We start from the raw sequence: 12,595 nt of genomic DNA, 5'->3' as shown, positions 1-12,595 counted from the left end.
CCAAGGTGGAGAACCTTGCATTTTTCAGTGTTAAACACCCCCAGGTTCTCATCCACCCACTTGCTGAGCCTGTCCAGGTAAGCCTGGATCGCCCTTCCATCTTCTGGTGTGTATGCTTTGCCCCGAAGTTTGGTGTCATCAGCAAACTTGGCCAGTCCACTTCTGACTCCAATGTCCACATCATTAATGAAGATGTTGAACAATATGGGTTGACGGACAGAGCCTTGGGGGATCTCACTGGTCACAGGGCACCATGACAATTGACTTCCATCAATTACCACCATCTGGGTCCACCCACAGAGCCAATTTCCCAGCCAGCGGATCATGGTGAACCCAAGACCACAATTGGCCAGTTTTGCCAAGAGGTGATCATGGGATACCAGTTTGAAGGCTTTTTTTGAAGTCAAGATATGTGACATCAATCTCTTCTCCCTTGTCCAGGTTATAGGTCACCTGGTCATAAAAAGAAGATGGAGAGAGAAAGAGAGAGAGAAGATGGCAAAGGCTGTTAAAAAACAAACCCAAAGAAGACCTTTTTTAGTTTTTATCTGCTTTTGGGAGGTCAATCTCATTTCTGAAGGATCTACTTAAATTGTTTTTTAACTACTAGGTTTCAATACACCTTATTCACGGGGAAATAACAGGGCAAAGCATGTAGAACTATTTTCTGCCTACAGCATGAAAAGCAAAGAATTATAGAATCAAAGGGCTGGAAGGGACCCCAAAGGATCATTGGGTCCAGCCTCCTGCATGAGGAGGGAAGACATCTGGGGTCAGGTGATCCCAGCCAGGTGACCGTCAAGTCTTCTATTGAAGACATCTAGGGTGGATGATTTCACCACCTCTGGGGGGAGCTTGTTCCATAGCCTGGACACCCTAGCTGTGAAGAAGTTTTTCCCTAATGTTCAGGCTGAAACTATCTTCCCGGAGTTTGTGGCCATTGTTTCTAGTTTTTCCCCAGGGTGTCCTGGTGAATTGTTCACCAAGCCTCTGATGTATGTCTCTGATACAGCGGTAAGCTGCAATCAGGTCCCTCTCAGCCTTCTTTTGTTTAGGCTGAACAGTCCAAGATACCTTAGCCTCTCCTCATATGGCTTGCTGTGCAAGACCCTGATCATATGGGTGGCCCTTCTTGGGACCCTCTCGAGCTTTAGTATATCATTGTTGAAGTGGGACATCTAGAACTGGATGCAATACTCCAGCTGCGGCCTCACCAATGTTGAGTAAAGTGGGAGAGTCACTTCTTTCATTTTACTGAAGATGCATCGATTGATGCATGCCAGAGTTTTATTGTCCCTAGCGGTTACTACATCTCATTGCTGGCTCATATTCATGCTGGGGTCTATTGTTACCCACAGATCCCTTTCATTTGTAGTGCTGGTTAGGTTAGTGTTGCCCAACCTGTAGATGTGATGGGGGTTCTTCCTTCCCAGATACAGCACTTTGCATTTCTCTATGTTGAACCTCATCTGGTTCTGTTCTGCCCAACATGACAGCCTGTCTAGGTCTGCTTGTATCCACAGGCTAATCTGCAGGTGTGTCTGCACAACTTGGCCAATGGTGTCATCTGCGAACTTGGCCAACGGGCTTTTCACCCTCTCATCCAGATCATTGATGAAGATGTTGAACAGCTGCACCAAAATGAAATCAAAAGGAAAACATACTACACAAGTTCAGAACCAGTCTGAAATAGGCACTTAAGAAACTGATCTTCAAATCTTATATGCCAGCACTGAGGGATGTTTTAAAAAATAGTTTATAATTGTTTTAAATTATTTATACACCCCAGCTTCCTACTAACTTGTATAGCTATTTTAGCTTTCTACATTCAAAGTTTCTGTTTCTGTTTTCTGTGATGTGATTATCTAATACTGTCTACATATATGAAACTGTATTTGACACACAAAGTACAATAGATAACAGTTTCCAAAAATTCAGCTTTAATATGTCCATGCTCCCACTAACAGGGAGTTTTAATCATGGGGGTTTAGACAAGTGAGATGAGTAAACTAGGAGGAGGAGGCAGGAACATACAACAGTGGCCAGTTTAACTCTATAACAATGGTTTTAAAATATTTTTTCATTTGCGGATCCCTAAACATTTTTGAATGGAGGTGCGGAACCCTATGAATTATAAGTCTGGGTATTCACATACTTTTGATTGATCATAGCCATCTTTCTCAGAATCTTAGACAGTCTGAAGACCCCCAGACTGCTCCAGAATGTTGTTTTTTCCCTGCCTCTAGCTAGTTGTTGTATAAGGCCCAGTCTACAGCTGACATTTGCTGACAATTAAGATAAAGTATGAATTTAATATGCAATAATTAGTGCTGAATAACTAGATGTTGACAAGCCCTACATTAGTAAAGCCTTTGTTTCACATAGAGGAACCCTGGCTTAGGTCTTCCCAGTAAACAGGAAGCTATTTTCAGCCCACACCAAGTTTTATTGGTCCAGCCAAACCCAGACTCTATATTATATATTTGTGACAGGGCACAAAGTCTGTCCCATCACAGAACTCCAGGGGAGTGAAGGGAAACTGAGAACTTACCTTAGTAATGAGTCTGAGGAGATAAAGGGGTGGGGATACCCAGATGGAGGAGAGAGGGACCCAGATAAAAACAAACAAAGAGCAGAATGTGTGGAGGAGGGAGGAGAGAGTGCTGGCTGCAAGAGAAGCAGGAGACAGCCCGAAGGAGCTGAGAATTAGATCTTGAAAAGAGAAGAATCCAACAAGAAATAGGGAAAGACTGCAAGAGACAGACAACAGATGACAGAGAGAAGGGAACAGAAGAAGTGTCCTGGAGAGAGACTTACCTGGGAAGCTGATGTGAAGGAACAAGGGAGACCTCTGAGCTGGTGAGTCTGATACCTGAGGAAATTGGGTAACATCCCAGAGACCTAAAAAAGAGAAAGGAATGAGAGTGTATGAAGATTAACAAAGAGAAGAGAACCCCACATAGTGATATCAGTAGAAAATACAAGGTGGCATAGAATTCCATTTGCTTGCACCTGTGCAGAGGAGAACGGGACAAACAACCAAGAAATTGAGAGCTCCTAAAGAGAGAGGGAACTAAATATATCTAAAGATGTTAGTTATCTAAGATAGACATAATTGTGCAGAAGAGTTATTTTTGCTGAACCGCAGACATGATATCTTCTTCATCGCTCAGGACTGTGTTTATTTCCTTACCTTATTCCATCAAAGTCATGGCAGGAAAGAAATAAAGGAAATTAACTAGTTCATATTAAAACAAGAGATTGTGATTTATTTTTGTGGATGTAGCTTACCTCTCACAATGGTGCATTGGGCAGGAAGTTGAAACAATCTGGAAAATTATGAGGTCTCATCCTTAATCTGAGGAGACAGTAATGGAGAGTGCTGCAACCCATGTGGCAATGGCTGCTTCAAAAGATTGACAGCAAGCCCATCAAGTGGTGATGCAGACAATGCAAGCTCAACAGGTACAGCTGGAGAAATTAATACAAGTAAGGAGCCAGGAGACTGATGCAAGATTGGCAGTGCTTAGTTGACAACAAGAACTCAGTGAGAAGATAGAGAATCAACAAGCAGCCGTATTAGGGACATCAGAGAAATTCTGAATCCCTAAAATAACGGGAGAGGATGACATAGAAGCCTACCTGCAGGCTTTTGAGAGAACCACTATTGCAGCTGGATGGGATCCAACCCAGTGAGCCTCTTTGTTAGGACCTCTACTGATAGGGCAATCACAAGCAGCTTACAGGGTACTTTCCTGAGCAAAGGCCAGTGTAGAAATCTATTTTGTATCAATTAGAAATATCCCCCAAACTCTACAGGCAACAATTCTGTACCCCTAAGAAACAAGAAGAGAAGTGACCCAGGATACTGGCTCAGATTCTGAGAGACATGGTAGAACGTTGGATCCAACTAATGGGAAGACCGTGAGTGATGTAATCAAGATATTTACTCTAGAATAATTTCTTGAAGACCTTGATGCGACATCAACCCCGAGATATGGAACAAGCTTTGCAACTTGCAGAAGCTTTCTCAACAGCTGAGAAACTTGGAACAAAGGGAAAGGACTCTAAAACAGCAGTAGTGGTAAAGAAAATGGAAAAGGTATTCTGACCAGGGAAGACACCAGCAGAATGTGAAATAATATGCTTTAGGTCTGGTGGATCCAGTCATATCACCCAGCAGTCCCCTAAAAGACTGAGAGATTGGTGACCCTGGGAAACGTGGTCTAAAAGAGAGAGGGAAAGGTCCAGAACTGGATCATGAACAAATGGATTGTAGCTTTGGAAGGCTTAACAGAACAAGTGGGGTACCAAAACCCATAATACTAATCTGGGTCAGTTCAGTGATTATCCTAGCTTTACTGGGCTCAGGTTCTGCACAAACAATGATATGAGAAGGAGTAATTGACCCTTGAGAGGGCAACCCAGATACAAATATCAACATGGTATGCATCCGCAGGGAATCATATACATATCCCCAGAAATGATTTACGATTACTGTTATGAATAAATCAGAAGAAATGTCAGTAGATTTTGCCCGAACACTCCTGTGTCCAATGTTATTAGGAAGGGATTGGCCTTACTTTTATGAAGTACCAGATCAAGTTCAAGGAAGAAGGGTGCAAGATAAGATGGGGACAGCAAGAGAAGATGAATTAGAAGATGGTTTCCATGGAGAAGAGACTCAGTCTCCAGATCAAGTGAACAACCATCCCGACATCAATCTAGAAGAGATCATCAGTGAAAACTTTAGGGAGAAACAAGCCACAGAACCTGCTTTCTGGCAGGTATATGCAGTAAGCATTGCTAAACAAGAAGGAATAGTGGAACGGCTACAATTACTGACAAGTTATCCTCACTTTGAGGTAAGGGATCATATTATCTACTGCATAGATAAAAGAAAGGTAGCCAGGGAGGCAGTGGAGCAGATCTTGGCACCCCATCAATACCAGAGGGATTTGATAAGAATAGTCCACACACTACCCCTAGGTGGACATCTGGGTCAAGATAAAACAATTATGCAGCTCACACTACAAGTGTATTGGCCAGGCCTACATAAACAAGTGGAACAATTCTGCCAATCCTGTCCTGAATGTTAGTGGTATTCAGACCGGTTACCAGCCCAGGCCCCTTTACAACCATTAGATCACCATGGACATTGTTGGCCTGCTTCCTAAAAGCATTGCCGGCTACCAGTTTGTCTTTGTGTTTGTTGGTTATGCAACTCGCTACCCCGATGCAGTACCCATGAAAGTTGTGACAGCCCCAAAAGTAGCAGAAGAGTTGGTCAGGTGAATTACCCAATTGGGTATACCTTGGGAGATACTATCAGACCAAGGTATGAATTTTATGTCCTGAATAATCAAAAGAGTGTGTGATACTTTTAAGATACAACACCTTAGGACATCAATATATCACCCACAGACTAATGGTGTATTCGAGAGGTTTACTCAAACATTAAAGGTGATGATCTAGAAAAGTATTCAAGGGGATACTAAGCGGTAAGAACTGTGTCTTCCCTCTCCTGCGTTTGCGGTATGAGAAGTGCCCCAAGCATCCTTAGGATGCTCTCCATTTCAGCTGACATACAGACATAAGCCACAAGGCCTGATCAACATCATATGTGAAGGTTAGAAGGAAAGTGAACCTATGTATGAACAGGACCCTCAAAAAGTCATAGAGTTGTAAGAACAGTTAGAGAAAGCAAGACAGATCATCCAATATAACTTAGAAAGAAGTCAAGCAATTAAAAAAAAAAAAAAGATATGACCAGAGTACTAGAGAAACAGAAATCCAAGAGTGTGTAATTCCTAGTAATGTTGCCAGATCACACCAGTAAAATATCCTCCAAATGGCAGGGTCCTTTCAGGATAAGTAGATGGGTAGGTCCCACAAATTATGAAGTAGAATGTTCTGGGCCATGTAAAATGAAACTAGTTTATCATGTGAATCTGTTAAAGGAATGGGAGGAATGTGAAAAATACTTGATGGACTCTAGAGAGATAGAAGATGAATGGGCACCAGAGATTATGGAGGCACAAGGAAAGAATTGTACAGTACCCATTATTGAGACCCAGATGCCAGAAGGGGGAAAAAAACAACTGGAAAAGTTGGCTAGGGAATTTAAGGTGTGTTCACAGAAGTGCCGGGCAAAGCACAAGGAATTTATCACCGATAGTGACAAATATCATTATTTGTCACTGATAGTGGTGAAGGTTGCCACAGTCCCTGTATATACCAGTCAGACACGAAATTGAGCAAATGTTAAACTGGGGCATCATCAAAGAATCCCAGAGTCCATGGAGGAGTCCCTTGGTGATAGTACCAAAACCAGATGGGGCCATCCAACTCTATATTGATTTCAGAAAGGTGAACTCAATTTCATCTTTTGATGCTTTCCTGATGCCAAACATCGAAGAAATGCTGGAAAAGATAGGGCAAGCCAAACGGAAAGCAGCACAAGCTAATTATGCCTCTTCCTTCTCAGACACCATCAGTTGTCTGAGGGTATAACAGCACAGGGATGATTCATGTTACCTGGAGACTCCCCCTTTTCCTGGAAGAGTTCTCAGATGACTGTTTTTGACAACTACATGCATCCTTTGTGTGATGGAAATGAAAAGATGGCATTGCGGATGTTAAGGATTGAGCTATCTAAGTTCCTCTCTGCTACATGGTAAAATACAGGCATAAATAAAGATGAAAATGAAAGTAGCTAATCTAATGTGCACAGAAGTTTTGCAACCTGTGTTTTAGCCTAGAGTTATATAGTATTTTGAGAACCTATTCAGTTTTCTGTGTTGTTATACTAGCATCACTGAAATTCCTTATGTTACAATTGTGTCAGTCTTTCCATTATAACACTGTTTTTTGTGAGCTTATAACTCAGCCAGATATGTTGGCTCTGGGCTAAAGCCACACATATAAAGTATGAAGAAGAGTTATATTTTTCCAAATTTGGATGGCAAAAATCCATTCCATCAGTTATATGGATGAAAAATAAAGAAAAAAAAGAAGTCTGGACTTTTGGGGTAAGGTGCTGGGGATGGGGGTGATTAAAAAAAAAATGTTTAATCAAGAAGTTAGGACCAAACATTGTTCATCCTGTTAAAAGGAAAAAAGGCAGAGAATTGTTTTCAAAACTCAAGTTACATTGTGTGATGGGGAATTTCTTTTTCCCCAGAAAATGCCTCCTGTCTGTTTGGAACATATGTCTTACCTTAAGAGATGTATTTACTTTCAATTACATTTAGTGCTCATGAAAGCAATTGGTTGACAGCCCTGGAGATCAAAGCCCTTTTTCTGTCACACAGATACAGCACAGGCAACAGCCTCTTCTCCATCTATCTGCCTTCCATGTTATGGAGGTCACAGAGCATCAATAAAGCCTTATCTACATACAGTCCTTTTCCACTTAAGTTTCCACTGGTTATTCTTTTGCCACCTCCAGTGGTAGTATCTTGTAATGTAGATTGCATACTCTGATAACTAGTATGTTATCCAACATGCCATCAGTCTGTCAAGAGTCTCTGGGTGAGGGGGGAGAGCAACAAGGATGATGTCATGGTGAGGGTCTGCTGTAGACCGGCAGACCAGGAGGAAGTGGCAGATAAGGCTTTCTTCAAACAGCTAGTGGAAGTTTCCTGATCACAGGCCCTGGTTCTAATGGGGGACTTCAATCACCCCGACATCTGCTGGGAGGGCAATACAGCAGTGTGCAGGCAATCCAGGACATTTTTGAAGAGTACTGGGGACAATTTTCTTGTGCAAGTGCTGGGGCAGCCAACTAGAGGCCATGCTTTTCTTGACCTGCTGCTCACAAACAGGGATGAATTGGTGGGGAATGTCATAGTGGATGGCAACTTGGGCAGCAGTGACCATGAGATGATACAGTTCAGGATCCTGAAGAAAAGAAGGAAGGAGAGCAGCAGAGTAAGGACCCTGGGCTTCAGAAAAGCAGACTTTGACTCGCTCAGGAAACTCATAGGCAGAATCCCATGGAAAGCCAGTCTGAGGGGGGGAGAAGTCCAGAAGAGCTGGCTCTACTTTATGCTGGGTTTCCCTCCCCAGAGAAAGGGTCCCAAGTGTCACGGTGGAACCCGAACGAACAGGCTGGGTCTAGCGGCGGTGGAGTTCTGAGTGACACGGAAGCTGGATGTTCTTTAATTGAATGGGTTTATTAACTTACGCTTGGTAGAGCGCAGGTACGGAGTCTTCAGTTACAGTTAGTAACGCACAACAGGGGGAGCCTGTTGTCCCACGGGGTTCGCCGACAGGCCCTTGCTTTCTACTCCCGGTGCCGGAGCCCGGGAATAGGTGCGGCTGCCTGTCAGGTAAGTCCCAGGGATGGTCAACAGTTTATAAAGGAAGACAAATAACAAACAGAACTGTAACGCGTCGGTGTCGCCAGTCCACAGAACAGTTGGGTAGCCGAGATGATTGCCGAAGTCAGGAGCCAGGTAAGTCACGCCGAGGTTGAAGTCAAAGTCCGTAAGGGTGATCCGGAATCGTGGTCGAAGATAGTTGGAAGCCGAAGATCAGTACAGTTAACGATACAGAATGCCAGGCGGGGAGAGAGGCCAATAGGCCCAAGGGCCTAACTGAAGGACAGTCCCTGAAGGAGTCAGCCTCTGTCCCCAGTTACGCGGGTCTCTCTCTCTGTCTCTCTCTTTCTCTCTCTCTGTCTCTCCTTCCTGTCTCTCCTTCCTGTGGGAGGGGGCTCACTAGGCTTTTATCAGAATTTAGGTAGCCAATCAGAATGTAAACTCCACAGAACTTTCTAGTCTCATTATATAACATAACTGGGCATGCGCACTGTTATCCTCCCTCACACTGGGCATGCGTCTGACAGGGAAACTAGGTCACCCTAGAGTGACAGGCCCAGAGGTCATGCAAAGGCCACGTGCAGGGCCTGTTACTATGACGCTTACAAGAGAGCCTCTGCACTGGCAGCACTAACAGAGCAAATTTCCAAGACACTTTAAAGAAGCCTTACTGAGAGTGCAGTAACAAAACAGCCCAATGCACAGGAAGAGTAGCACGAATGGCAGAAGACCAGCTTGGCTTAGCAGGAACTCTTCAGTAAATTAAATCACAAAAAGGAATATAAGTGGAAACTTGGACAAACAACTAAGGAGGTGTATAGGAGTATTGCTTAGGCATTCAGGGATAAAGTCAGGAAGGCCAAAGCACAACTGGAGTTGCAGCTAGAAAGGAATGTGAAGAGTAACCAGAAGGGTTACTATAGGGATGTCAGCAGCAAGAGGAGGATCAGGGAAAGTGTGGGTTCCTTACTGAATGCGAGAGGCAACCTTGTGGCAGAGGGTGCAAAAAAGGCCAAACTCCTCAATGCCTTTTTTGCCTCAGTCTTCACAGGCAAGTACAGCTCCCAGACTACTGCACTGGGCAGCACAGCTTGGGGAGGAGGTTAGCAGCCCTCAGTGATGAAAGAGCACATTAGGGGCTATTTAGAAAAGCTGGATATGTACAAGTCCATGGGGCTGCATGGGATGCACCTGATGGTGCTGAAGGAGTTGGCTGATGTGATTGTAGTGCCACTTTGAAAACTCATGATGAACAGGTAAGGTCCCAGATGATTGGAAAGGGACAAACATAGTGCCCATATTTAAGAAAGGGAAGAAAGAGGATCCAGAGAACTACAGACCAGACAGCCTCACCTCGGTCCCCAGACAAAGTTATGGAGAAGATCCTCAAGGAATCCATTTCTAAGCACTTGGAGGAGAAAAAGATGGTTAGGAACAGTTAGCATGGATTCACCATGGGAAATTCATGCCTGACCAACCTGATTGCTTTCTATGAAGAGGTGACTAGATCTGTAGATGTGGGGAGACAGATGGATGTGGTGGACCTTGATTTTAGCAAGGTTTTTGATACAGTCTCCCACAACATTCTTGCAGGCAAGCTAAGGAAGTATGGGAAGTATGGGACTGTAAGGTGGATAGAATGCTGGCTGGAGCATTGGGCTTAGAGGGTAGTAGTCAATGGCCTAATGTCTAGTTGGCAGCTGGCATCAAGTGGAGTGTCCCGGAGGTTGGTCCTGGGGCTGGTTTTGTTCAACGTCTTCAATCAACAACCTGGAAGATGGCACAGAGTGCATCCTCAGCAAGTTTGCAGATGACACGAAGCTGGGAGGAGTAGGAGAAACATTGGAGGATAGGGATAGTGTAGCAAAACCCCCAGTTTTTCTTTTTTTTATTTTAAAATGCATTCCCTCTCCTTCCCCAACCATTTCTGACTTTTTCTCTCCCTCTCTATTCCCTATAGATAAATAAAGTAAACTAAGATGTAGGATAAGCTTTAACATCTTATTTTAGGTAGTAAGTTTTACTTTTCTCTCCCCTCTTTGCAAATAAGTGCCCTGTTATTTTGATATAGATATCCACTGTTTAATAAGTGATAATTATTATGTTTGTGCTGATTTTTTTTACTGCTTTTATATTGTGTGATTACTGTTTTAGGCCTATATATGTAAGTTAGTATAAGTCATGTCAAGTTTCCATCTTATAATATCAAGCCTCCATCTTCTCCCCATGCCCGGTTGTGTAACCTATGACTCACACTACCCCTTCTATGTAACTTGGTTCCTGAATGAATGGGGATGAATGAGGGTGTTTGAGAGACAATGGCAGTAGGTCTAAAAATAGCTGTCTCTGAATGACTGAACCATCAACACCAATACCAGGACCAATGACCCAGCCCTTGAAACCACCCTCACCATTCCAGAAACAAAAGATGAGGCAAACCACCATTGTGCCAGGCTGCACATGCTCAGTAAGAACACCTGGAGCCCTCTGGAAAAGGACCGACTTTGCCTGGACAGGCTGCCCCCTTGGAAATCAGAGGTAGTCTGCCCCACAAAAAGGGGTAGCGAAGACTGACTTCTTGGAATGCCTTCTCCATCTGGACCAGCACCACGCCATACCACCTATCCAGGCGGAGGCCCTGCCAATGACCCCTCTCTGGACAACACCTACTGGATGAAGACCCCTTTCCAGCTTAGATAGGTAGCTATCACCCTCCACCCCCTCTTCAACGAAGGACTTGGACTCCAACCCTTCCACTGAGTCTCTTTCTCCTGCTGCCATTCTGAGTGAGTGAGTGAGTGAGTGAGTGAGTGAGTGAGTGAGAGAGAGAGAGAGAGAGAGAGAGAACCAATAACTTCATGGGTCTGTGTAGCACATTGTCTGTTTAATAAACCTGTTATTTGGACCCCTGAATTGGGTTTTTGCTTTACTATGGTTTGGCCCTACTCCAATCTCTGCTCTTATCTCTGCTCCTCGCCCCTCTAACTTCTGTCTCATTTCTCCCTCTCCTGCTTCTGGCTCACTGCCACCTCCAATATCTGTCCTGAGCTCCTCTCTGCCTCCAAACCCCGTTTCCTTACCACTGTCTTATCCCCACTGCTTTTCCCCCTAAGCAACCAGGTTTCTGCTTCCATTTTTTTCCTGGCTGTCTCCACCTTGCCACCACTTATCTGTGCCCCCCAAAAGTATCTCAGCTGTCTGCCTCAGTTTCCAGCCCCAAGCTCCCAGGTTCCTGTCTCTCTCTCTTTCCTGGCTTTCTCCTCCTTGCCTCCAGGCTTTTTTTCCCCCACTTGTACCAGTGACTTCGAGTAACCCTGGGGCCACTTGATCATAAGTAAATCTAAGTCTCAGTTCCTCAGCCAGCCTCTCTCTAGTCCACTGGTTCTAATCCTGGTTCTGGCAAATTTCACTCCCTACACTTTAACTCTCTCTCTCTCATCTTAACTTTCCCCCAAGTATCCCAGGTACCCTAAGTGCACACATGCACACTGTACCATCCAAGTTAGGAACTTACCTGTGTGTATGTGTAGGTGGGTTGTGTGTGTGTGAACTGGTGAGTGTGTGTGTGTGTGTATATACATATATGTCATTGAGTGCATAATATATGAATAAGTGATCTGTGTATGCATACTGAGTGTGCGGGTATGGATAATTGATTTTTGTCTAACTTTTGGGGTGTATAGTGTATGTGCTTGAATTGGTGATAGGTATGCATGTGCCTAGGCTGCTTTGGATGTGTATGTGCCTGCATTGGTGGTGGTGTGTGTGTGTATGCACCTAATTGATTTGTATGTTTGTATATCTGCAATTGTGTGATAGGGCAACACTAGGATTCAGAGTGACCTAGACAAATTAGAGGATTGGGCGAAAAAGAATCTCATGAGTTCAAGGACAAGTGCAGTGTCCTGCACTTAGGCTGGAACAATCCCATGAAGCAGTACAGACTGGGGGTGGGCTAACTGGGCAGCAGCTCTGCAGAAAATAATCTGGGGTTTACAATGGACAATAAGCTGAACATGAGCCAGCAGTGTGACCTTGTTGCCAAGAAGGATAATGGCATTGGTAGGTGTACTGCCAGTAGGTCAAGGGAAGTGATTATTCCCCTCTACTCAGCACTGGTGAGGCTACATCTGGAGTAATGTGTTCACTTTTGGGACCCCCACTACAGAAAAGATGTAGAAAAATTAGAATTAGTCCAGCAGAGGGCAACAAAAATGGTGTGGGGCACTTGATTTATGAGGACAGGCTGAGGGAGCTGAGAGTATTTAGTC

The sequence above is a fragment of the Gavialis gangeticus genome, unplaced genomic scaffold, assembly GCF_001723915.1.
Source record: "Gavialis gangeticus isolate Ggan-Ray unplaced genomic scaffold, GavGan_comp1, whole genome shotgun sequence".
NCBI classification, from domain to species: Eukaryota; Metazoa; Chordata; order Crocodylia; family Gavialidae; genus Gavialis; species Gavialis gangeticus.
This window is presented reverse-complemented; position numbering follows the sequence as displayed.